General features: G+C 35.3%; 1 long non-coding RNA gene across 1 annotated transcript in view; it reads left to right on the plus strand.

The window, feature by feature from the left end:
• Positions 1–20,522, plus strand: part of LOC140496941 (uncharacterized) — a 77,328-nt gene extending 56,806 nt beyond the window's left edge. The window contains exon 3 of the long non-coding RNA XR_011964456.1: positions 18,111–20,522. This is a non-coding gene — a long non-coding RNA (uncharacterized lncRNA). The remainder of the gene's footprint in view (positions 1–18,110) is intronic.
• Positions 20,523–26,252: the final 5,730 nt, after the last annotated feature.

A 26,252-nucleotide genomic window follows, 5' to 3' on the forward strand; every position in this document is an offset into this window, starting at 1 on the left:
CAACTACCCAGTTGATTTTCCTAAGGGTCTAACTATGCTTCTCCTCTGGTCAAAAATTAATGTACCCTGACAGAGGATTCTGGGAAGATGGCAGAGTAGTACAGAAAATTTTTGACTCTCCAGATTTCCTCCACAAAAAAGAAAAAGGTAACATAGCCTCAGATTAGCAGAATGGAGTAAAGCAAGGACTTATTTCCAAGGACATAGCTAGTGAAAGATGTGGTTAGCAAGGGCCTAAGATACCAAGAAATCATAAAACAAAATCAAAAGAGTAAAAAGAGAAGAGAATATGAAACATCTCATCAGAAAAACAACTGATCTGGAGAATAAAGAGAGGAGAAATTATATAAGAATAGTTGGACTACATGAAAATTATGATTAAAAATAATCTTGATATGATATTAGAAGAAATTATCAAGGAACATTTCCCTGAAGTGATAAAACAAGAAGGCAAAGTAGAAATAGAAAAAAAAATCCACTGATCACCGCCTGAAAGAAATCTCAAGAGGAACATTTACAGGAATACCATAGCCAAGTTTCAAAGCTCCCAGGTTAAGGAGAAAATATAAGAAGTAATAAGAAAAAAAACAGTTTAAATATGGTGCTACAATAAGGATTACACAAGACTTACTAGCTACTATGTCAAAGGACCATAGGTCTTAGAATACTATATTCTGCAGAACAAAAGAGATGAGGTTACAATCAAGGATGACTTATTGAGAAAAGTTAAGTATAATAACCCTGAATGGGAGAAAAATGGAAATTTAATGAACTCAAAGACTTCAAGATTTTGTGACAAAAACTCCAGAGCTTAAGGGAAAAATCAACATATAAAATCCAGGAGAAATATAAGAATTAAAGATAAATTATAAGGGACTCCATAAGGTCAAATTGCTAACTTGGTATATATGAAAATATGAGCAGTATTCTTAGGATTATTATCATTTGAGTAGCTTGAAAGAAAGGTGTGGGCTGAGCTGACTACGGTGGAGTGATTATAAAAAATAACTGAATGTAGGGAAAGCTAAAAAGGAGTAATTATCTCATGCAAGTGATACATAAAAGAAAAAACTGATACAGAAGAAGGTAGTAACAGGGAGGGTGAGTAGTGCTGGAACCTTACCTTCAATGGGAATGGGTTAAAGAGGAAACAGCATATGTATCTACAAGGGTATAAAAGACTTCTAAATTCAGAAAGAAATAAGAAGGCAAGGTGGATAGCACATGGAAGGGAGAGGATAAGAGAGAAACTGGGTTATGTGGATAGGTTAAGGAACAGAAAGGTATAAAGCAGAGGAATGAGGATTGATAAGGTGAGAAGGATAGTGAGGAAAAATAGGAAGGAGGAAATTTACCCATGAAATGGAAATGGATAGCAAATTAAAATGATCAAATTCATCTATATGTTGCATTCAATAAACATTATATAAATGAGAGATACATACAAAGATAAAATAAAGGGCAGACATAGAATTTATTATGTAAAAAAAATCAGGGATATTAATCATGATCCCAGACAAAGTTAAAGTTAAAATAGATTTAGTCAAAATTGAAAAATAGAGAAACAATCAATATAGATAGAAATAGAGAAACAGTCAATCAATAATATAATTCAATATTGTTTTAGACTATGTAAAATACCTAGACTAGGGATGGGGAAGCTGTGGCCCTCTGGGCTCTGAGGAGCAGCTTTTGACTTAATCCAAACTTCACAGAGCAAATCCTTTAAGAAAAGGGAAGTTTGGATTCAAAGGTCTGTATTTGAGGACCTAGAGGGCCACGTGTGGCCTTGAGGCCACAGGTTTCCCATCCCTGACCTAGACAGTATAAAATGTCTGAGCATATTCCTGCTGTAACAGAAACACGGATTATAAGAACATAAATATAAAATACCTTTTGTACAAATAAACTCAGGTTTAAACAACTAAAGTAGTATTTATTGTTCATGAGTAGGCACAGCCAATATAATTTTTAAAATGATAATTTTACCTAACTATTTATTCAATGTCATCCCAATTAAATTATTAAAAATATTTTACTAAATTAGATAATATAATAAAGTTCATTTCATAGAAAAAAAGGTCTGGAACTCCAAAGAAATCAGGGAGAAAAGATGTAAAGAGAGTAGATTCAGCAGTATCAGACCTTACACTATATTTTAATTTGAGGTCATTCTTGAAGTGTAAAAAGTATAATATTGGTTCTTTTTAATTAATTTTTTCTTGTATAAATAAAACTTACTTAACCAAGAATAAAAGAAATTCAGAAAATTGGGGGAAAACTTTCATAGACAACCTCTCAAATAGGGTGTTACTGATTTGTAAAATTGCTGTGGTTTAGGAAATGATGAGCTGGTTGATTTAGAAAAACATGGAAAGACTTGGACTTACGGAGGAAGATACTGTCCACCTTCAGAGAAAGAGATGACAAGTAGAAATAAGCATAAGGTGGTCTTACATAAACATGTATGAGTACATATGTGTATATATGTGTATATATGTTTACATATGTATATAGTGTGTGTGTATCATTCAGTTGTAGCCTTTTTTAAGGTAGTGGAGGGAGGGAGTGGAAAAATAAAGTACAAAGAGCACATCAGAGAAAAACAAGAAAACTCACAAGGAAGCAAAGAAAAACCGGGCAGTTTTGAAAACAATTTGTAGTGTTTATTTTATAGGCTTTTTTCTTGAGATGAAAACGTATTGTTTTATATGAGCCTCTGTGTGCTATCTGCTGTGTGGATGGCAATTTTTTAAAATGCATTTTTCATTTAAGTTTAAAATTTTAAAATTACCAAAAATAGGAAAAAATAAAAAGAAATGAGAAGTTTAGACTAAAAAAACCTTAAAGAAGAAAATAAAATGATTTACAAGATAAAAAATTGTCTCCTCATTACACATACAAATGTCCCTGCCATATAAAGCCTTTCACACCAACCTATTCATCCATACTGATTTCATGTTATAATCCTTTACACACTCTACTTCCTAGTCAAGCTGGTCTACCTTCTGTTTCCTCTACAAACAGTAACTCTTTACCTCTGCTTCTTGACATTTTGAGGTCTCTTCAAGATATAGTTCAATTGCCATCTCCAGCGTATGACTGTTTCTGACCCCTAAAATTCTTAATGTTCTTCTTTCTTCCTCAAATTTGTGTGTGTGTGTGTGTGTGTGTGTGTGTGTGTGTGTGTGTGCTGATGCCTGGCAGTAGATACTTAATAAATGCTTCTAAAATTGAACTGAAGTATTTGTTTTGGAAATTTTCCAGTACAATTCAACGTCAGGGTATGTGTTCAGTTCACAGACACTAGAGATGATAAGAACTTGAAACTATGAAAGTAAAACATGTATACCCTACAAATATTTATCTATGTAGAGGTATTTCCTAGCACTGTGATGTTTATAAGAAATTTCAAAGTAATGATACCGAAAATACTGAGTAGTGTTTACCTTTTGCTCATTATTCATCTTCTACACATATTTTATAGCAACGATTTATCTATTTTTTTTAATTCACCGAAGACTTATCACCATTTCTGTTTTCTGATATCCACACATCTGGCCTAGCTCATGGGGTGATGCAGGATCCATCTGTTGACTTCTGAAACCATAATAACTGCAACATGCCCACAAAATAAAGGATTCTTTTCAAAACACAATGGGCAAATAACCCAAAATTAGATAACCAGCAGATGCCTCAGAATATGGAAGTCATTTGTAAGCATTTAGTGGACTAGAGAATGCTGAAACAGTTATCCATTTGCCAGATGTCTAAAAGAGAGACGGATGAGCTATTCCTCTGAAGTTCAGTCTCAGCACCAGCTGAAAAAGCAGACCCTTCCCACCAAGGGTCATTTGTTGAAATTGTTGACTGCAAGTCAGAGTTCTTCTTTTGGATTTGTTTTTACCAGGAACATGAGACTGAAATGATCACATGAACTCTGTACCTTGAGCAATCACAATCTGCCTCCAATCTCTCATTTTTGATATATTATTTTCCCTTGCTCATTATTTTCTAGCTAAAATAGGCTGTTTGCTCATAGTCCATAACTGTTCTGGGGATCCTTATCCCAACCTCCACTCTCATGAAGGAATCTTAATTTCTGAAGAAGGCTACACTACAGGGTTCTAGGGATATTGAGAAGTCAGAGAAAATTGTCTAATGTAATTGAGCCCCAACTTTTTGATTCCCCTAAAGATTATCAGTTGAAAATTGATTAAATCAGCCAATCTTTAAGTTGCTTTTGGAAAGAGATATTTAATAAGATTGTACACTAAGAATAACTGGCATAAAATATTCCCCTGAAAGTCTGTGACATGCTCTACTATGAGCCCATACAGAGGCCAGAGGAAATTAGGTGCCAAGAGGTAACTCAGAGCCCTGGAAGTCTTTTTTTCCCATTCATGGGGTGTTCAAGAAATTGCCCTTATGCATAGTATAGTTTCTTCACTAGATTTCTTTGTAACTCCCTCAGAAGTTTTACAGTAAAGCCATGCTTGCTCCAACCTCTCAAATGACTCATACCATCTATCAGAACGTTCTAACTCCAGATAACCCAATGCTTTTGCATAGAAAATCTCATACAACTGGAACAGACTATGGCATTTCTTTCATGCAATGACTTGGATGCAAAGACTTTTCACATTTAGTTTAAGATATCTCATTTATTAATTAGTTTGTGTGGGAGAACTTCTAACCCACTTTTGCAGAGGTATCCCATTTTCTATTTCCATGCTTTTGTGTAGGCCTACAGTGCACTCATGCCTATAGTGCACTCCCTGGTGCCTCCTGCAACCCTGATTACTTTCAAAATTCAGCTCAAGTGTCACATACTCTAAGAAATCTTCCCTAATTTTCCAGTCTTTAGTTTCCTCTCCAAAATTACTAGAATTGGAACTTCTGGTCAACCACATTCACATATATGCTAGGCAAATTATGACATGATTTTGTGTTTATGTGCTTCTATCTGATACTAACTCATTTTCCCTATTCATTCTCATCACAGGGTCTAAGTTAAATAACAGTTCTGTTCTGACATTTCCACATTAATTACCAAAATTGTTACATCTCTTTCCTTAAATACTCACCGTTTATGATTTGGAAGAGACCTTCAGAGACCATCGAATTCAGCTTCCTCATTTTACATTTGGAGAAACTGAAACCCGGCAAGGTTAAGTGACATCATCATCATCATCATCATCAATCATCAATTGCTTCCACTTATATAGTGTCTACTATATACCAGTCACTGTGCTAAGCATTTTACAAATATTCTCTCATTTAATCCCCATGACTGCCCTGGAGTATAGGTGCTGTTATCATCCCCATTTCTTAGTTGGGGAAACTGAGGCTTAAGTTGAGGTTAAGTGACTGCCCAAAGTAATACAGTTAGTAAGTTGTCTAAGACTGGATTTGAACTCAGGTCCTCCTGATTCCAGACACAGGCCTCTATCTACTGTGCCAAAGTCATAGAGGAAGCAAGAATCAGAGACAAAATTTAAACCCAGATCCTTATACTCCAGAGTCAGTACTTATTTCCACTGCCTCCCAATTAGGTCTTATCTCTCTCTCTATTTATAAAATATATATTTAAGAAACCAAAGAAACTTTTTTTCAGAAGCATTTAGTATACTCTCTCAATTCATATGTCTGTAAATGTGTATGTGCATATATGTATATGTAAGTGTATATATGCATCTATGTATATATGTATGCATCTATATATATAAATGTGTACAATATGTATTGATATTCAAAAGATGGGCCTTTGTTTCAGAAAGAACTTTAGAGTAGTTAAAGGAACTTTGAAATTTCCTAAGGATAATCTTGCCCATTCTCCCCTTCTTGTTATAATTTCACTTCCTAATCAATATCTAATTGTAATATCAATGTCCAATTTCAATGTCTCTCCAATAAATAGCTACTACTGGATGACCTCTAACTTCATAGCATGAGCTAGACAATAAGTATTCTTCATCTACTTGTTTTTATTGCAGTGTGGCTAGTTAGGACAAATTCTATTGAGAGATTACAGATAATATTCAAGAATGCAATAATCTGGCATTTGATGCAACCAGTAAAATGCCATTGAGAAATATGAGCATTTGCAGGAATTCACCTTTTAAGAGAAATGTCTCTTAGCGTGTGTACTGTGCTGGGTCTCCTCTATGACAATATCCTGTAAAACACCTTTAAGTAAATCTCCCTGCTTCATGCTTCACCTGATTTTAATGATCAGTATGTTATAAAAAATTGCTTTGTTTTCATTCAATGAATCTTGAATCATTTTGGTGTATGCATTCGACTTTATTGGAAGATTGCCTTTAAGGTAACATTTTGCTCTACTGAGTCAAAAGGGTTAGTATTGTCAATAAACAACGAGCTCAGGGTGACCTTGTATATTTTCAGTCAATTGTGTGAAGACAAAAATGTGCTCTGCTATGGAATATCACTTACCAGACCCTGCTCATTCTATAACCAAGGATGCTCTTAATAAGTATGTAGAATATTAAAAAAAATATTAAAAAGCTATTCCTCAATATTTCAAAGGAAATAAACAAAGCAAAAAATGAAATGCCAGCATTATTTTATGAATTTAGATTTTATGAGATTTGGTACTTATATGTATTGATTTGGTACATCATATGATTCTTTTAAGAATAACACAGTTTCTTTCTATCTATTGATATGGTGATTTTTAAAAATTTTTGGTTTGTCTGAAAGCATAATTACAATTCATCTTTTGAATTTGCTTGACATATGGTAAATTTAATTCTAGTGTCTCGTTTTGAGTCTGCATGTATCTACATTTTAGGGTTTCATTTCTTTCATAAATCAGATCATTTTGTTACTCTTTCATTTTTTTTGGTTATTTAATCCATTCACATTTAGTCATGATCCTAAAGTCTCTCTAGTATTTTTTAAAATTCTCTTGATTTTTAAAGCCAGTACTTTGTCCCTGTCATTGGTTTTCCTTAAATGACATTCATGCTAATCTATTGCCCCAGATTTTCTGCCTTTCTCCTACTCCTAGTTGCCTACCTTTCACCTAATTTTTGGATTTTCCTTAAGTTATTAATTTCTTTGCACCTTGGCTATCAGCAAGGATGAGGAGCAGTAGCCCTGTGCTACTGTGCTGTGTATGGAAGGACACATGTCTCCCAATTGGGTAGAGAAAACTGAGTACCATATGACATAGCTTACTTAAGTGAGCCATCTCCAGGAGTCCTGATCTTGTCTCTAGACCCAAATGACTCTAGAGGAAAAAAGTGAGGCTGGTAACTTTGGACAGTCCTCCCTGACAAATGTCATTGTACTCTTCAAGAATGAGGGACTAACATCAACAACAATTTACAGAATTGGTGCCACAGATTCTTTGGAGGAAGCATTTCTGGTTCTAGAGAATCTTTTAGAGAAACAGACAAAGAGATGGTGTTTACTTGTAGGGGAAGCCATTTCCTCAAAATAACGTTGCTTTCTCATCTGCCTCCCTATAAACTTTAGAAAGGACTTCCCCTTGGGTGAAATTGAGTCCCTTTTCTGGGTTGGAACAAATTGTATTTCACTTTCTGCTTAATAGTTCATTCAATCTTGTGTATTTGGGGAGAGGTGTACATTTTCATCTGTGTAACTTTTCTGATTTGTTTCCTCTTTGGTTGGATAAACAGCTTCTGAACTGTTCTTAAATATTATAGTCCACAGATTGGGATATTTTTCATCAGTGAAATCCAAAGTTCTTCCTGTGAATTGCAGTTCACCAAAGAGCATTTCACACTTAATCTATGGTTTTTGATTGTTTGATTGAGATTTGTTCTTACCTGGTTAAGGCAGTAGTGCATTTTATCACTTATTTTATGTGATGTGGAATACCTTGATTGATTTACTCAATCAATTCCATTCTTACTTTTTTTATGCATTTCATTTTCAGTTATGTATTTCTCTCTTATCTCTTTTCTTGTTTTTATTAAATTTGTTTTGCAACTTGTTTTTATTAAATTTCCTTTAATGTTCCTTTTTATCTATGAAATTTGTCTTTGCTTTGCTGTCTTCATCATTTCTTTTCCTATCCAGCCTAAACTTTATTTCCTGGCACCCTGATTTTTTTCATTGTCTATTTTGTGTTCCTTGTGGGTTCAAAAATTCTGAAATATGCTCTAATTCACAAAGTTGTGTTTATAGATCTTACCCATTTTCTGTCATATCTAGGTGTTAAAAATATCAAGTCATGGGGATAGAAACACTGTGATAGAATTGAAATACCATGTGCTTAATCATGTATCTCAGATATACCCATTTCCTCCACCATGAGTAGTCTCCTTCCCAGAGTTTGTACTATCACATTTCTGACTCTATGTTATCTTCTTTACCCAATTTTGAGGACAAGTGGCCCTAAGAAGCTCATACATTCCTTTTCTTGGAGAGAAGGGAAAGGTTGTTGACCATGGAGATACTCTTTCAGAAAAGATGGTCTCCCAGTGCTCTAATTCCTCCCACTCTAATCCCAGCATTTATTCCAAGTCTTCTACTCCCATAGTAATGGTTTTCAGTGGAAATATTAGCATTAGGTTCCCCTTTCCAGTTTCCTGGTCTCAACCCTTTCCTTCTTCCATCATTTCTATTCTCCCATATCCTTATCTCCTCTGATTGAAAGAATATAAGAATTAAAATCCTTTCAATGTTCCCCAGTGTTCCCCAGATAAATTTCTATCTTTCCCTTACTTTTCCTCTGCCTATTTATTCAGCTTCCCACAATGAAAATTTATTCCAAAATGTTCATGCATTGACCTGTAAGGGGACAGTACCTTCTCCATAAAAATATCTGAGATTGTTAAAACATGTTAACTCTACTGTCTTTTATTATGAAATAAGTTTGTAATATATTATTATGGAGATTTTTTTTCCTTCTTACTATTTTTAGGACACTGCTTTCTCTTCCATTTTTAAGTGTTCTCTGATGGAATTTCCTTAGTTGCATCTCAGTTCTATGCATTCTTTAGCTGGGTTTTACCCTTAAGCACTCCTCCCTTTTTATGAAGTGATTTAGCCCAGACTCTTCTACCATCCTTTATTCTAGGAGTTTATAAATTAATAAATTCTAATCCAGTGTTGTCATTGACTGACATATTTGGCAAGTGTAGTAGCAAGCACCTTAGCACATACAGTGTGGCCTGCTAGCATAGATTTTTTGATCTTCTTTATAAAAGAAAGACAGTTTCAAAGGGGTTAACAATCGTTCTTTAATTAAACATATATATGTCATTCACCAGTTCAGGAAAAAGGTCAATACCCTGAATGTGGAGAAAATACAAGCAGAGAAGTCAAGAAATTAGCACAAAGATCAACAGATAGGGCTCCAACTGTCTGAACAAAATAATACCACCACTTACATACACCAGTAGATGAAGGAGCACCAACAACATCTGAGTAGATGGGGGGATGGTTTTAATAAACAGCTACTCAGAGTTCTATCCAGGGAATCAAAAGATTTTCCTCATAAGCAAAATCCCCAAAACAAAATATGAAGTTCAGATAATATATACATTTCCAGAGTCAGTGACTCAGTGCCTAATTACCTTAGTACCAAAAGATGTGAAAGCCTTCCTATAAGCAAGACTCCCCATAAACAAGCCTCTCCCTAAGCAATCTCCTCTTTAGTCAAGTTCCTCCCCCAATGGGCTCTATGTGACTCACAGCTGGGTCTGAGTTTAAAGCAACAAGACATCCAAGATTGAACACATATGGTTACATAGACCTATTAATGGACAAGGAAGATCTTCATATTCTATTAACATTACAGCAAGGAATTGAAATGTTTGCTGACTAAAGCATTATTTTGGGATCATTGGTCTCTTCATTAAAACACTTATTTTTACGTTGATTAAGCTTCTGCTTCAAATAGTTGTAGTTCCACTTTTATCCCATTTTTATTATAAATAATTTATTTAAATGGATCAAATTGTAGTTATTTTAACTGTACACCATAGTTTTCTTTTCACATTATTTTTATTCTAATTTTGTACTAATTTTAATCTTACCTTTACCAAGTCAATGTTCTGACTATATAAAAATAGTTAATTCATGAATGACTTCACATCAGTTAGAAGTTTCTGACTTCTAAAATATAATATTTTTTTTTCTTTTTAGGATTTAATTTTGTGCTAACCATGTCTGGACCATTCTAATTCTTTCCTGAAAACAAATGTCCATGATGTAGAAGTGTGAGGCTTCTATGATAGAATCTATAAGACTCTCATCTTTCTCATTTCTTACTCTTGATCTATAATTTCCAAAAATAAAAAAAAAATAGTCTTCACCTATTTCCACTTCAGCATCTAGGTAATCAATTAATATGCTATACTATGTTCTTTAATATTTAAATAATATTGATTAATTTCTCAGTGAAAAGGCATCAGAATATGATTTTGTACAGGCATATCACAACACAACTGAGTTGATAGTATACATCTGTACATAGTAGATACAGATAATTCTTTTCATTTTGCCTGGTTTTATTGTGATTTCACATTGTTCATTAACTATTATCTTGATTTTACTATCTTCCCTTTACTTTTTTAATCTTTTCAAATAACCAGCTCTTTCTGTTGATACACACCACAATCTCTTTATGCCTTCGTTGACGATCCCTAAGAGTTGTGAGCAGCTAGATAGTGCAGTAAATAGAGTGCTAGACCTGGAGTCAGGAAGACTTATCTTCCTAAGTTCAAATCTGGCCTCAGGCACATACTAGATGTGTGACCTGAGGCAAGTTACTTAATGTTGTTTGCTTCAGTTTCCTCATCTGTAAAATGTGCTGGAGATGGAAAAATTACACACCACTCCAGTATCTTTGCCAAGAAAACTCTAAATGGGGTCATGAAGAGTTGGACCCAACTGAAATAACTGAACAACAACAAATGTCTTCTTGTGGTTCAGTTAAAGTTTCCTTTATAAATTCATGTGGTAAGTAATTTGGAACATATAAATTTAATATTGATATCATTTTGTTGTCTATGGTTCCTTTCAGGATAATGCAATTTATTTGGTTTTTTTCCCCTTACTTATTTTGTGAATGCTTGTTTTTTTTTTTCTTTGTGTGATAGCATGGTTACAATTCCTTTTTGCAGGCACCAACTTAAACATGGTAAGTTTTTTCTCCCTGGCCTTCATTTTATTTTGTGTATTACTTTGTTTTTTTAAATGTACTTCTTCTAAGGAAGAGATAGGGAGGTTTGTGTTTTCTTTTTTGTCTTATTAGGCTATTTAATTTATTCCCATTTAAAGTTATGAGTTAAGTTTATTCTTCTCTATATGCCCTTCCATTTCTCTGTAATATTGCTTTTTTCTAAGTTAACATTTTCTGTCTTTCTCTTTAAACACACTACCATATCTCTTCAGTTATTTTAGCTTATTCTATTTTAACCTTATTCCCACAGCTCTCTTCCCCTCATTCTCAAGTCTTCCCCCTTTTATATATTTACTCCTTTCCTTATTTTTGGAGTTTTGTTCAACTTATTAGTTGCTTTTTGTTTCTTGATTTTATCTAGTTATTTAATTCTCCTCCTCTTTCTTTTTCCCTTTCAACTAAGTAAACAAGTAAAATCCCCTGCTTTCCTTCCCCTCAACTTGCTTTGTTAATTATGTTTTAATTTCATTTTCTGAGTGTATTTTTCTAAAAAGGTCTGTTTCCCTTACATTCTCTTCTTTTTCTGTCTATTCTAAACTTCATACTTATTTGATCTTTATTCCCTGTATTTTTTGTGGAACTAAAACTATTTGGGGTTCCAACTTCTAAAGTATCTATATTATTCTCTTGAGATTTGGCCTCTACCTGTTATTGGTTGTCCTTCAGTCTTAAAAGCACCTGCTTCCTCAGGTAACAGTGAAGCTATTGCTCCCTGGTAGGAACTTCCTTTTTTTCCCTGATTGGGCAGTTCATTATTGACTTTTGCCTTTCAATGATCATTTTCCCCATTTGCACTGAAATCTCCTCCATGGGTCCATACATTCCCAATCATCTGGGTGCAGTTGCCTTGAGGCATCTCTGATTTCCCTTCTCTTGAGCAAGTATGCATGATCTTTCTAAGTATATAATCCCTACAGATTATATCCATCGTAAACTGCCTATCTTCCTTTACATAACAGGTCTTTCTTTTATGGGTGCATTCATTAGTGTTACCTTCTCTCATCACTGAAAAAAAGATTTCCCTTTATGTTTCTCTCATTTACAATCCTCTTTGCCTCCTCACTCATTCTCCTTTAGGATCTCTCCTTTCTGAGAGTTTACAGGTATTATTTTCCCTTCAAGCCTTTGACTTGATTAGGGCATATGACATGTTCCCCTCTATATTCTCACTCTTCTCCCTCATGAATGTACTCTCCCATGCTGTAATTTAGTCCTTTAAAAAACTTGATTCATCTATAGGAGAACTGTGGTGAAGTTTAGTCCAAGATGTTCAAGCCTATTCCTTCACTCTCACTTCCATTCACTCTCACTTTTGCATTCACCCTTATCTCCCTGTTCATATTTGGAAACAAATCTTTCAACTCTCTTATTATTTTGTTCTTGTAATTTCTGGTATATTATGTACCTGTTTTGTATTTCAGTTTTTCTTAGGTGTTTGAAAAGCCAATTATTTCTTCAGTTCTGGTTTTCTTTCTAAGAATGTTATGAGAATCTCTTTTTATTGAAGAGCCATCTATTTTTCATAATAATTGCTCACTTTGGATTTCATCATAAGCTCCTTTGCTCTTCAGAATATATTATTCCATTCTTCCCTGAAGTTTCTAATAGATGTAGAATAATCTTCTTTTATTAGATTTTCCTTCCCTTTTTATTTTATTGTTTTCCTCTTGATTGTTTGCAGAATTTGTCATTTTCCAATAAAATTATTAAATTTAAGTGTTATGTACTTTGGAGTTTGCAGCATAGGTTTGGGGTTTTGATTTGGTTTGTTTTCTTTGAAGCATTCTGTTAATATTTTCAATTGGCACTTTATCTTGTTCAAAAAATCTGGAGAATCCTTTGTATGATTTATTACATTATAGCACATATTTTTTTGACTTGCCATGTTATTTTGATAGACTTATAATCCTTAAATTGTCTCCATGTAATCTATCTTCAAGATTAGTATATTCTAATATGGAGATGTTTTCTTTTAGTGCTATTACTTTCTGCTTCTCGTTTTACAAATTGTTCTTCACATTCATATACTTGTATTCCCAATAACATCTTCTTTTTTTCCCTGTTGTGGAATTTGTCACAATAAATTTGACTTTTTTCTATTTGCCAATTATTTCTGCTGTTCAGGCCACAACTCTTGCTTTCACAATCCCTATTTCTTTTTTAAATGATTCAAGAACATTTTGTTATGGTTTGGTGCTGCACAGGGAATTCATAGGACTTCTTCCTCATCAACTGTGGATATATGTTCCTTTGTCTTGCAATACTTATTGATATATATTGGACTTTTTTAGTTAATCTGGAGGCCCTATTTCCATGTGCTATTAACAGACTCCCTGTTAGTTTATCTGCTTATGTTCAGTCTTTAATTAAGTTTTCTTCTTCCTTAGATCTTTCATAATTTCAATCCTTTTCCCCCTTATGATTCTCTACCACTTACTTTCTGTTTCCTTCCCCTTTGAGTGTGATTTTCCTTGGGTCTACAACTCAGAGCTATTTCAGTCTTTTCCATTCTGGGCAATTCACTGCTCACCAGTCTTAGTCTGTGACTCAACTGTCTTTGGGGAGCTGAGGGGGACACAGTACTTGCCCCAGATGGATTTGTGGCCCTTTCCCTGGGTGTCAGTGTATACCAGTCTCACACAGACACACAGATGCGCACACACACACACACACACACACACACACACACACACACACATATCTTGGCCCATGTCTCTGGGTCCTTCAGTTCTTCTCTAGCTGATCTTTCATGTAGCATAGAACACTACTACACTGCTTTTCCAGGTTAAGAAAACTTTTGAATTTGAACGACACTGGGAAAAGAAAGGTGGTATAGAGATGATTTCTGTTATAAGCCATCAGTCAGTTTGTATAGCCTTTGTGCCAGATGTCTGGAATGGGTTGCTGATTAGGCATGTTAAAGTTTAGAGACTGGTTTATTTTATTGTTAGTTCATTGAATTATTACCTCATTTGCATTCTTGATGTGTAAGAAAATGAAGAGAGCTGAAATTATTTTATCTGTTGTGCATAATTCCAATTTTGGAGAACTGTGAAAAATTGTGTATATTGGGGAAAACATCTAGTCTTCCATTTTGTTGATCATATGACCCAAGAGCACCAATAAAATTTAATTGAAACAAATCAAATTGAATTGAATTGAAATAACAAAAGAAACAGCGTGCTTGGCTCCAGGTATGACTCCTTTGCCCTGTCATGTGAACTTAGAGGCTTTATAAAGAACATAGATTTTCCTGGGTGTTTCTTGACTGCTGTGAATAGCAAAGAAAATTCAGAAGAGGACTACATTCTGGCTGTACTGGTAAAAAGGAATACGTATTTTATGAACAACTCAGATTTAGAAATAACACAAGATTCATTAAAATCTTTATATTCTAATTTCCCTCTTCTTTCCTTGCATGGAATGAGCTACCTGAAATCTTTATAGTTTGGAATGAATCTGTTTCTTCGTATTTAAGTCCCAGAGTGTCTAAAACACTTTAAAATAGCAGCAGGATGTCATAAGAGCCTGTGTTGTCAACATAAACCTTGCTATTTGAAGTCATATAAATGTCAATTTGACTCTCATTTATTGAGCTAAGCAGAGAAAATGCCCAGTAGCACAAAAGACCCTAGATTTTGTAGGTTTCCTATATTTCTGTGTGGGGTCTGGCAAATCAGCTTGGAACAACTGTTCCCTTTCCTTCACTGGAGGAACATTTACTGTTCCTAGCTTGCCAAATGGCTGGAAGAGCTCCTGTGTTGGTAGTTTATCTTCTAAGCTTCAAAGCCAAATTTTCACATGGACCTCCAACAGCTCATCACCCTTATATATCCTGGTGCCTTTCAAACCCCAGTTACATTCAGAAAACCCCATTGCCAAATAGCATGGGGAGATAGAGCACTTCTTAATCTGGGGGCTATCACAGCTAAAAGGAATGCTTTGGTAATCACTGTGCCTAAGGTGATCTCACAAGAAACAGACACCAAAGACATCATAGCCAAACAAAATAAACCTTGGGGAAGTTTGTTCAACAGATGAGTGGAGATTTATTCTGCATTAAATATTTGTCCTAGATGAAATTAGCATATAAGGTCTTAACTTTGCTCTCTGAGGAAGGCACTCCTTTGATTCCCACCTCCTCTTCCCAATGTTTAACAAAAGAAATTTAAAAGACTTCCAGGATAATACCAACAGCTATGCACAGAAAACAGGCACCAAGACTGCATCAGACCCATCAGAGGAGGAAGGAGACGTTGTTGTTGATTAAGAACAAATGATCCAATAAATTTATTTTGAAGACCCCACTTTCCTAAGATAGAAACCGTGGGGTTTTTAAGCTGCATTGCCAATGTTGGAGTCAAGATTGTTTCTGAGGAATTAAAAAGGCTATAAAATATGATCATATATTTTATCGGATTTTATCTCAGTGTTAGGGTTCAAGAATGCAAGCATGATGTTTCATCAATTGATAAAATTTCTCATTTGTCTCTGGGTAAATATGCTAAGCAGTATCTGAAGCAAACTGATGAATATGTTGTCTTGCTCTACTTACATTATTCAACCACATAGACTAATTAAAGATCTTCTTTCAAAAAATTTAACACCCATCATTATCACCAGCTCAACTGGCCTACTTACCAGTGGTCATGTGACCTTCCATCTCTCCATCTCACTATTTAGTGCTTTTGACCGACTCTCCCTCATTCCTGGAATGCTCTCTTGCCTTACTGGACTTCTGGCTTCCTTCAAAACTCACCTCAAATACCACTTCCTTCAAGAGGCCTTTCAGATTTTCCTAGTTGTTAGTGACTTCTTCTAAGATTACTTTATGTCTACACTTTATAGATCTTAGATTTAGTTATTGACATGTTTCCTCCCTCCTTCAAATGTGAGCTCCTTGAAGGGAGGCATTGTTTTTGTCTTTCTTGGTATTACCAATTCTTAGCACAGTGTCTGGCATAATATAGTAAGCATTTAGTAATTTTTAATTAACTGACTAGTTCCTCTCTGCAACCAAACAGCATAGCCCTCTATCCCTACTAGCTTTCTGCTTCACTCTCCCGAGCCTACAAAGTAAAATACACATCAGTGAGATGGAATATACTAATGTGTGAACTCTCTTTCTTAAATGAGAGCTCTGGTCTGCCCTGGATAGAGTTCACAAAAATGAGAGGGATCCTTTAGTGGAGAGAATGCATAGTGTACTAGCTCCCCAGTTCCAACAGTATTTTTGAAATTATTATATCTGGGGATCTGAATTAACACTATGACTTTAATCCCTTTCAGAAAGCCCTCAGTGTATTCAGGGATTAGCTGAGTTTGCCTTGGGGAAAACTTGGAATTCCATTTGTATTAACCAATAAGATGTTAGGATCCTTGGGGGAGGGATAGCCTGAGCATTGCTGTATGCAGAAAAAAAAAATATTTGTTGAGGATTCCCATGAGATTATCATAAGTTTTTGCAGCAATTCCTGGAGAAATTTCAGGTCATCCATGCGTTGATGGAACCCAATAGAATTTTCACCCAGGATTGCTGAATTTTTTACCTGAAGATGAAGGAGTAACTTCCAGTCCATTCCAAGTCCCTAATACATTTTGGAGAGTTATATATGCCCTGGGTTCTCCTTTGAGTCTAGCATTCTCTCTTAGAGGAAAGGTTTGGTTGATTTTTTTCGGTTGCTTTTTTCTATTCTTTGGCACTCTTTTATATCAGTTTTCAATTGTTTTTCTGGTTGCTTAGGTTAGCAAGTGATATAGCATATAGCTATATATGTATAAGTGCTACATAGCACTTATACATGTGTGTGTGTTCATGTTTCGTTGCAGAAGAAGACCATGCCATCAGAGAAATAATGACATGACTTTCACTTGACTTTGTTTTGAGGGAGGGAGGGCTGTGCAGGTCACCAGTCCCACTTCTCCTTCAGAGTCATCTGAATCCAGTGACCAGATATTCATCAGGATGACTGGAGATGATCCAGGATGAAGCAATTGGGGTTAAGTGACTTGCCCAAGGTCACACAGCTAGTGAGTGTCAAGTGTCTGAGGCGAGATTTGAACTCATGTCCTCCTGACTTGTGCACTGGTGCTCTCTCCACTGCACCACCTAGCTGTCCCCACATACATATGTATAAATGTGTGTATTGTATATATATATGTGTGTGTGTGTGTGTGTGTATATGCATATATATAATAGCTTATGTGTGTGTGTGATATATCATATAATCATATAGCAATTGATACCGTATGACAAACTTTGCGAAATATTATTTGTTGACTTACACCATTAATAGGCCTGAGGCCTCAAAAATACTGTTAATTTGGGGAACTTTATAAGAACAATGATGAACAGACTATTGAAACTTTTTATAAGAGACTTAGGAAAACATTATGTACTATTTCTGGTGAACTGTCTAAGACTTTTTGGTATAAGGCATGGAAGAGAAACTTGAAAAGAAAACAAATTCTTAAGTCACTCTATGACCCCACAGAATTTTATCTAGAGTTGGGGATATGGACAAATGTGCTACATGCACTGTGCTTCTTTTGTTGAGGATGGCAAATACTTGACTCAGAGAAATGTATAATAGGGAATAAATGATGCTCTCCCCACCCCATCTTACCATGGAGAGCTGAGCCTGCACTCTGGCAACTTCCAGGGTAACATCTGACTAACACTGAAAGTATCTGGTGCTTCAGTATTACACAGCAAACCTTGTGTGGTCATGTTTCTCAATGAGAGCAAAAGCTCTCTTTCCCCTCAGCATACATTTCTGTCCCCCAAAAGGGAGGAATGCTTCATCAATGAGCAAGAAAAGACAGTTTCTGACCCTTTGGGATCTCCTGTCTCCAGCCCAGACCACTATTTCATCACACCCACTCAGACCATGCTCATTTCACTCCCTGCTTTTCTCTCACTTCTCAGGATTTCTCTACCTCCTTGCTGGAAGTACTACCCCAATGGGCACTCTTCTCCTGCTTGCAGATGACTTTCCCAGAAGGAAATGTACCAGAGAGTTCCCAGGGCCAAGGAATAATGAGGGCAGAGTGAAAGACAAGCAGAATTACTTGTGGGAAATGAAGACTTGCCTGGAAATTATGAGCTTTCTATAAAGTGAGATTTGGGGGAAGAGTCTTTTGCTCTACTCCCCAGTCTTCAAATAAGAAGGGCAGAAGAAACTGAGGGTACTGATGAAGTATGAGTACCAAAGCTGAAGCAATCTCCATGATAATGAATTTCCTGGTAATGGTGGAATTGAGAACAAACAGAACAGCTGGTAGGAATGGTCATGGATATGTTTAAAATGTGATTTTTTGTAAAATGGAAATTGTAACATATGAAATTTTATGATTTATTTTAAATTTTAAAATTTAAAAGTAAGATTCAAATCTTTCTGCTTAATTTTTTTAACATGAAGTATATAATCAGCAAATTTGTGTTTGCATAGATTATATTTATTGTATTTTAATATTTGCTTTCATGTTGTTATAAAATTGCTTGTAATTTTATTATTATTAATATTATTAATTATTGGCACTGTGGATAAAACCCTAGATCTGGAATCAGGAAGACCTAAGTTCAAATCTAGCCTTACACACTTACTCGCTAGGTGACCCTGAGCATTTAATCTCTATCCACTTCAGTTTCCTCAAGTATAAAATTAGAATAATAACAGAATCTATCCCCAGGCTTGTTCTGAGCATCAAAAAAAATAATAATTGCAAAAGCACTTAGCATAGTAACTGGCACACAATAGGCATTTAATAAATGTTTATTTCTTTCCTCCTTATTTTCTTCCACATTTGAATAACATATAATCTAAGAAAATGAATGCAAAAGCTATTTTATGAAAATGCAGGAAGGGAAAACATAATTTGTTTTTGATTAAAAAAAGTGGAACATAACTTCATGGAGTTTGGAAACCACTGAAAATCCATTATCTCAAAGTCTGTGAAACATTAATAAAACATGAGAAGATACCCAGGCCAAAAGAAAGGGAATGGCAATTTCTTTATGTTTCATTTTTCTTTGAGAAAAGCATGAAGTTCCCCCTCTGATGAACTCATCAGTTAAATAGTAGCTCTCACTGCAAATCTAATGAATGACCTTCCATTTGAAATAACCATGCACAAACTTGGATGCTCAAATCACCACATTATTGTAAGATATAAGAAAAATGTAACCACTGAATAAAAGATGATTGGCTCTTCAATTTATTTAATATGCATTAATTTCCTCTCTTTCTCAGGTTTTTTTTTCCTCCTTAGATACAGCCAAGGTTCTCAGGATTTTCCAAAAGACTCTCTTTGGCGTCATTCTCACAACTAAAATTCTTTTTTTTATAAAACAAATGTTCCTAAGTGTGACATTACATCCTACAATGATACACCATGACATTCCCAGAACATAACATTATGTTCCGTATTTAGAGCTATTGGAACATTTTCACACCCAAAGCGAAACCAGCAAAATGTTTGGCTTGCTTCCAGCTACATTTTTTCATTGTTTTGCAGAATCTTTGAAAAGCAGTTTGTGGCTGAAAAAGAAAACTTCCTTTCCTAATTGTACCTAATTCTTTTAACATGCCAGGAAAAATGACTAAAGCTTGAGTCTTACAGGCATGTAGGTTTGTAGGTTTGTTAAAGTAAGTTTCTGCCCATAAATAATTTGTGTTTTAAAGATCATGCTCTAGAAGACTTCATGTGTCTCACTGTGGCAGAGGTTGCTGAATTCTGATTCTGCTGCGATTATCTTTAAATTCTCTCCCCAAGTCAGGGTCTGGGAAAAGAGCGATGAAATGTGCCACTATTTGTAGATAGGACTTAGGGATGAGGAAAAATACATTCATGATACAGTGCAAAGAATGGTGGATTTAGAGTGGAATAACCTGACTGGATTCTATTCCCAGCTTTCTCAGGGCTGTGTGATCTTGGACAAGGAGCAAGAACTCTGGTCCTCAGTTTTCTAAGCTGAAAAATAAAGAGGTTTAACTAAATGACCTCACAGACTTCTAGACCTAAGTTATAATCCTGAGAGCCTAAAAAATTTCAGGTCAGTCCTTGAGGATATATAATAAGATCCTTGATGAATAAGCAACAATACTCTTGTGAAATGTAATAAGTAAAACACATACATGCACGCGCGCACACACACACACACACACACACACACACACACACACACACACACACACACACACATTGTTCAACATCTTCAAAGATAGGCAAGACCATACTATGAAATGGTGGGAGGAAAGATTAACTAGGAGTTAAGAGAACAAGATTCTAGAGCTAGCTCTGATACTAAAATTTCCTTATCAGCAAAATGACTGCTTTATGCTGGAAAAACTTTTAATTTAACTTTTTATTTTAAAATTTTATTTTAATTTAAAATTTAACTTTTTATTTTAAAATTATTTTTAAAATTTTAAAATTGATCTTTCTGACTAAACTCTGCCTCTTTCAGCTTTGGGTCTCTTCTAGGTCTCGTTGGAATATTGAGGGTTGGTCAATAAATATCAAAAAGTGACATGAAAAATTGGCCAACAGCATTCATTCTTTCCTCTCTTTATTCAACAAATACTTATCAGATGCATACTTTTGTATTAGGGACTCTAAAATTGAGTTACATGGGCAGCCAAACTAAATTCAAGACCAAGAATCTCTTTTGGTGTCTGAGTTATCCAGACTATTTCTCAATGCACATCAATTTCGCACAGCCTTCTGGGATAGAGTAAAAAAAAAAATGACCCTCAAGCCCTGGTAAGTGAAAATCATGTCCAGATTATCAACACTGCTGGAATTCACCAGATAACTCTATAACAACTCATATTGAAGTTGCTAGATTAAGGAACCCATGCTGTGGAGAATTATGATACATTGCTGGGTTGGTGGTATCAAATGTCACTGACACTGGCAAGATACAGTTTCAATTGTGAGAATGTATATATTACAACTATACCTTGAGAAAGACCATAAAACTATATATACAAGCTTTGCTTGTTATTTTAAGGGAGTTGGTGAAGAGAGAGATAGCAGAAACAAGGCACATGTACCAATGAAAGCAGAGATTTGAGAATCAATTCCTGCTTAATAATTTCATTATAGCTTATAGTCATAAAAAGTAGAAGAAACATAAGAATTTTAAAACTTTTTAACATAAGAATCAGAATTGCAACTTCTCCAAAATCTTTATAATTTGAAATATTCTTAGAGAAATTGTGTATTGGTACATTAAAAACAAACATGGGCTTAATCTGTGTAGTCGGAAATCTGTAGAGAAAACATTTCTTTTAGTTGTAGAACCATTTACTTCTTAGGAAAGCACAAAGTATCAGTAATAATAATAGCTAGCATCTATGTAGTGCTTTAAGGTTTATAAAGCGCTTTACATGCATTATTTCTTTTGATCATCATAGCAACCCAGTGAAATAGAAGCTAATGATGTCCCATGTAGACAATTCCTAGTAACTTCCCAATCCTCAATTGGCAACACTCAAGGGTGTCTCCAATTCTCTCCCCCCACAAAAAAAACCCCAGGATTAAGCTCTCTTAACTAGAGTTACAAAATACTTCCCAACGCATTCCAGTGCCTCCATCAAATATTAACACTCTTGGGAATAGATTCCAGAGAATCCTAGAAGGGATTACTTGAAATTCAAGTAACGCTTTTTGGTAAGGGCAATTGTATATTAACGTCACTGAAATCAAAGAATGGATGAGGTGGGAAGGGGACAGAAAGAATTAGGAAACATGCTCTTTTCTAGACTGGAAAAGGGAAGAGTAGAACAAATTATAGAGAGAGATAGACACACAGATGAACCGAATGCAATAAAAGCAAATTGAAGAAGGTTGAAATTAGGTAATGGCAGAGAAGGAGAAATGAGGAAGGGGATTACTATATGAAAAGCAAACTAAAAAATGATGACCTAAAAGAAATAAATATAACTAATAAAGGCAATACACTTAAACAGAACCTTGAATGTGAATTGATTAAACTCTCTACATTAAAAAAACACAAATTAATTAGAATAGATGACAGGAAAGCAACACCAAATAGTTTACTACATACAAAACTATTCAAAACATGCACATGTATTAAGTGTATATGAGGGCATGGGACAAAATATATGGTGCTTCAAGAGATTCTAAAATGTAGTACTCACCATCATGATTTCAGATAAGACAATAAAATTGATTTCAATCAAGATAACCAAATAAAGAAACCATTATTTTTAAAGGCATCATAGGTGTTATGTTATGTATGTATGCACCTAAGTTAGGAAGAGGTATTGGTTTGAAAAGAAAATCAATACCTTTCATTTTAGATACATTGTGTTTGAGATACCTATGGAACATCCAGAAGCAGTTGTCCAATGGGCAAATAGTAATAAAGGACTGATGCTCAGGAGAGAAATGAGGATTGAATATGTGAATCTGGGAGTTATCTGTATATAGAACTAGTGGGGGCAGGGAAAGAATCATGAGAAGAGTGGTAATTAAGAGGAAGAAACCCATCTTCACTCAAGCCAGATTGAGGGGTGGAGTGAGGGGTCAAACATATACAAAACAGAGTCATACTAACAAGTCTGTTTATACTCAAGTATAGTTTCACGTAGTTTAATATGTTATAACAGGCTTCTACCAGATGTATTTGTGTGTCAGAAAATCTGACTGGTCTTATTGATTTGTTCTTTTCTGCAGAGGTGATAAAGGCAATGCTGTTATTTACTAGTGTAGAGAAATTGGCACTTTTACCAAGGCAGTGAAATATGGAGAATTTATTTCCACAGCAGATCCACCACCCCTGCGCTTCATGGCCTTCTTGGTTAGGTGCTATGTTTTGCTTCATTGGAGGTTTTATCCCACTGCCAGTGATGTATTTGCCCCTCCTCCATCTCATAGCATACCCCTCTCTCATACCACTTGCCCCTCCTAGGACTGGAAGTCATCAGTCATGCCACAGAAGTTGGGACATATCCTTTGATAGACCCTTCCAGCGTGACTGAAATCAACCAAGACAGAGTCCCTTCCCCCTCCAATTAGGGCTAATATCTTGGACCTGACATCCTTGAAGAATATTTATTTTTTGCATTTAACTGACTTCCCTATAACTCCAGATCCCCCTCCAAATGGACAGCTTATGACACCATCCTGAATGTCCCTCCCATCCCACATCACCACACTTCTTCACTACTGCTTACTCCCCTTCTCCACCATTCCCAGCAGTTTGGAGCCATCAGCCACATTGAGGGAACAGGGCCTGGATTCTGTGAAATAGGTTTTTCCTTCTTTGGATATGACTTCAACCAAGTAGGTCAGACAAGTCTATGCATTTCCTTCCTACCTCAACTGAATTTGTTCCAAGTAAAAATTCCTAGTTACTTAGCTCTGGTTGGAAGAAGAGAGTAGAATAGAAAATGGAATTATTCATCTGGAAAAGTATTCTGATTGTCATATTAGAACCTATCCCTTCTCTGTGACTATACAATCAATCATTCAAACAAGAAGAGCCTAATATTTCTTTGAATGATGCTAAGCACTGTGGGTGTCAGAGATGGTCTCTATCACAAAATAGTTTATAAGCTTGTTAGAGAGAGAAGACAGGAAAGGAACAATAAAAAAACAGGGTATAATACAGTAGAAAAGTGTGTCATACTGACAATAAATACAATGGGAGATCAGAAATTTCAATGAGAAATTCAGTGAGGAAGGCTGCAGGAAGAAGACCAGCTCACACCTGAAAGATGAGTCAAAATTGAATAGGTGAAAGGGGACATTCTAGGAAATAACATAAATTGCTATCTTTTCCATGAGTCTTTAAGAGAACTCTTTTCTTTCAAAGTAGATAAAATTAACATGGAGGCCCTCCTTCTCATGATTCAGGAGAATGGTGTGGCTCTGAAACCTCACCGTACTCTGAAATTTTTAGTCCAGATCCCAGGAAAAAGATGAGCAATGTTGATGGACCCTGCCCTGTAAAACTTTAAAATGACATGCTCACAATAAAAAGAGGTTATGATACTGTGTCTTGGACTCCAAAAGAAGAAATGTACCTCTCTCCTATCCTCAAAGAAGCAGGGATCTATGAGTGTAGAATACCATATATCCTATTAGATATGTGTTGATACGTGGGTTGTTTGGTTTTTTGCTAAGTTAATTTCTTTCATTTACCTCTCTGGGCTTCAGTCCTCATGTTCATTTGCAAAATGAAGAGGATATACCAGATGACCTTTGAAGTCTCTTCTAATTCTAGAAAGAATCACTTGCTGAGTAAGAGTGAGAAGTGGAAAGGTAGAGGTGTATTAGAGAATGAATATGATATATAATTAAAAGGAATCCGTTAAAATTTTTAAGGAAAAGAATTATGATACAGTTTCAGCCAAGGGGAGATGAGTACTTTTGAAAGATTGCAAAAAGAGGAAAGGGAATTAAGGCCAATGCTTTCATAGAGTTGTAATGAGAATGGGGTAAAGAATCTCTTAGTTGTTAGTAGTGAAAAAGAAAGGGCATAGGAGATAATGTATGGTCAAATGAACCGTTTGAAGTTTCTCTATCACTTTAAGGTTGACTACAAATCAAACAGTGGAGGCCAGGCACGATAGTGAGAGCAAAGAGTGAGAAACAGACACTGCTTTCAAATGAGTCCTTTTCCATGCAAGCCCCTTGAAATACAAACTAAGTATAGACAAAAAAGGGCAAATGCACTTCAAGGAAGTAAAATGGTCTCCAAGTGCTCAGGGTTCTTTAGGATTTTTTAAATCTGGCAAACTAAAAACTTCAACGGGAAAATTCTCTTTATGGGAGATTAGGAAATAATTTGTTTCATATATGAAAAAAAATCAGTAGTTCACATTGCAGTCATCTTTCAAAACTCACCTTTCTAGTTAATAGGTCTTCTCTCTGTAACTCAAAAACGCCTACAAAATACCTGAAGGAAAAGAAATAGTCTAAAATACCTTAGAATGGTTCTGGTGTTAAAAAAAAAAAAATTGTCACAGTTCTCCTGCTTTGGGGTTGTAAAGGAAGATTAAAGAGAGTGTATCAGATGCCAAAAGTCATACTAGGGAATCCAAAAGATTTCATTTCATATAGTTGGAGAAATAAAAGCAATAATTGAAAAAAAATGAAATTGTTCTTTTCTCTTTATTTTTCAAATTTTAAACAATGCAAGAAACCCTTTAAATTATATGGTATAAGAATCATTTTATTTTAATATTTTCCTGTTTTGGTTGTAAAATGAAAGTTCAATTTTCCAGGCACCAACCAATCTTCCCTTCAGCTTATAAACACTCTCAGGTTTCTGCTATCCTAAAAAACCTTCCTGTAAGGTCATGATTGGTAGTTATACCTGAAAGAATCTCTTTTATTCCATTACAAACATTTCTTCAAGGGGATGGGAAGACTCATACCTTTGAAAGTCCTATTACAGCCACAAATAGAGGCATGTGTGCCTCTCCCTGTTCAATTCAACGACCAATCTCCCTGGGCCCATGCTTACTATTAGATTGAGTAGTCTTAAAATTATTGTTGTTCAGTTGTGTTCAAATCTTGATGATTCCATGGACCATACTGTTCATGGGGTTTTCCTGGCAAAGACACTGGATTGGCTTGATGTTTCTTTCTACAATGGGATAACGCAAACAAGAGGTTAAGTGATTTCACATAGTAGTGTCTGAAGCAAGATTTTAACTCAGGTTTTTCTAACACCAGACCCAGAACTATATTCATTGAGCCATCTAGCTGTCTCTGTCTTAAAATTAGCCTGTAACAAATTGAACTGGACTCATGTTTCTAACACTCTTTGGCTAGTTGATCTCTCACTGATGTTCACATGATGATTTACTTAAAGTTTATGTTTTGGCTCACATCTAGAGAAGAATAGAAAGGTACTCAATGTACAATATAGTTCAGGTATGAGATAGGCATCCATTTCCTATACTCACAAAACAAATGTTAAGCAATTTTTGACAGAAACAGACTTTTACAAGCAGCAGTGGTAGCTTCTGTTATAATCTCCTGGAAGGTTGATACTTAAAACTCATACTTTGCAGGAATCAAGCATTTT

This window comes from Notamacropus eugenii, chromosome 3 (genome assembly GCF_028372415.1).
Source record: "Notamacropus eugenii isolate mMacEug1 chromosome 3, mMacEug1.pri_v2, whole genome shotgun sequence".
Taxonomy (NCBI): Eukaryota; Metazoa; Chordata; class Mammalia; order Diprotodontia; family Macropodidae; genus Notamacropus; species Notamacropus eugenii.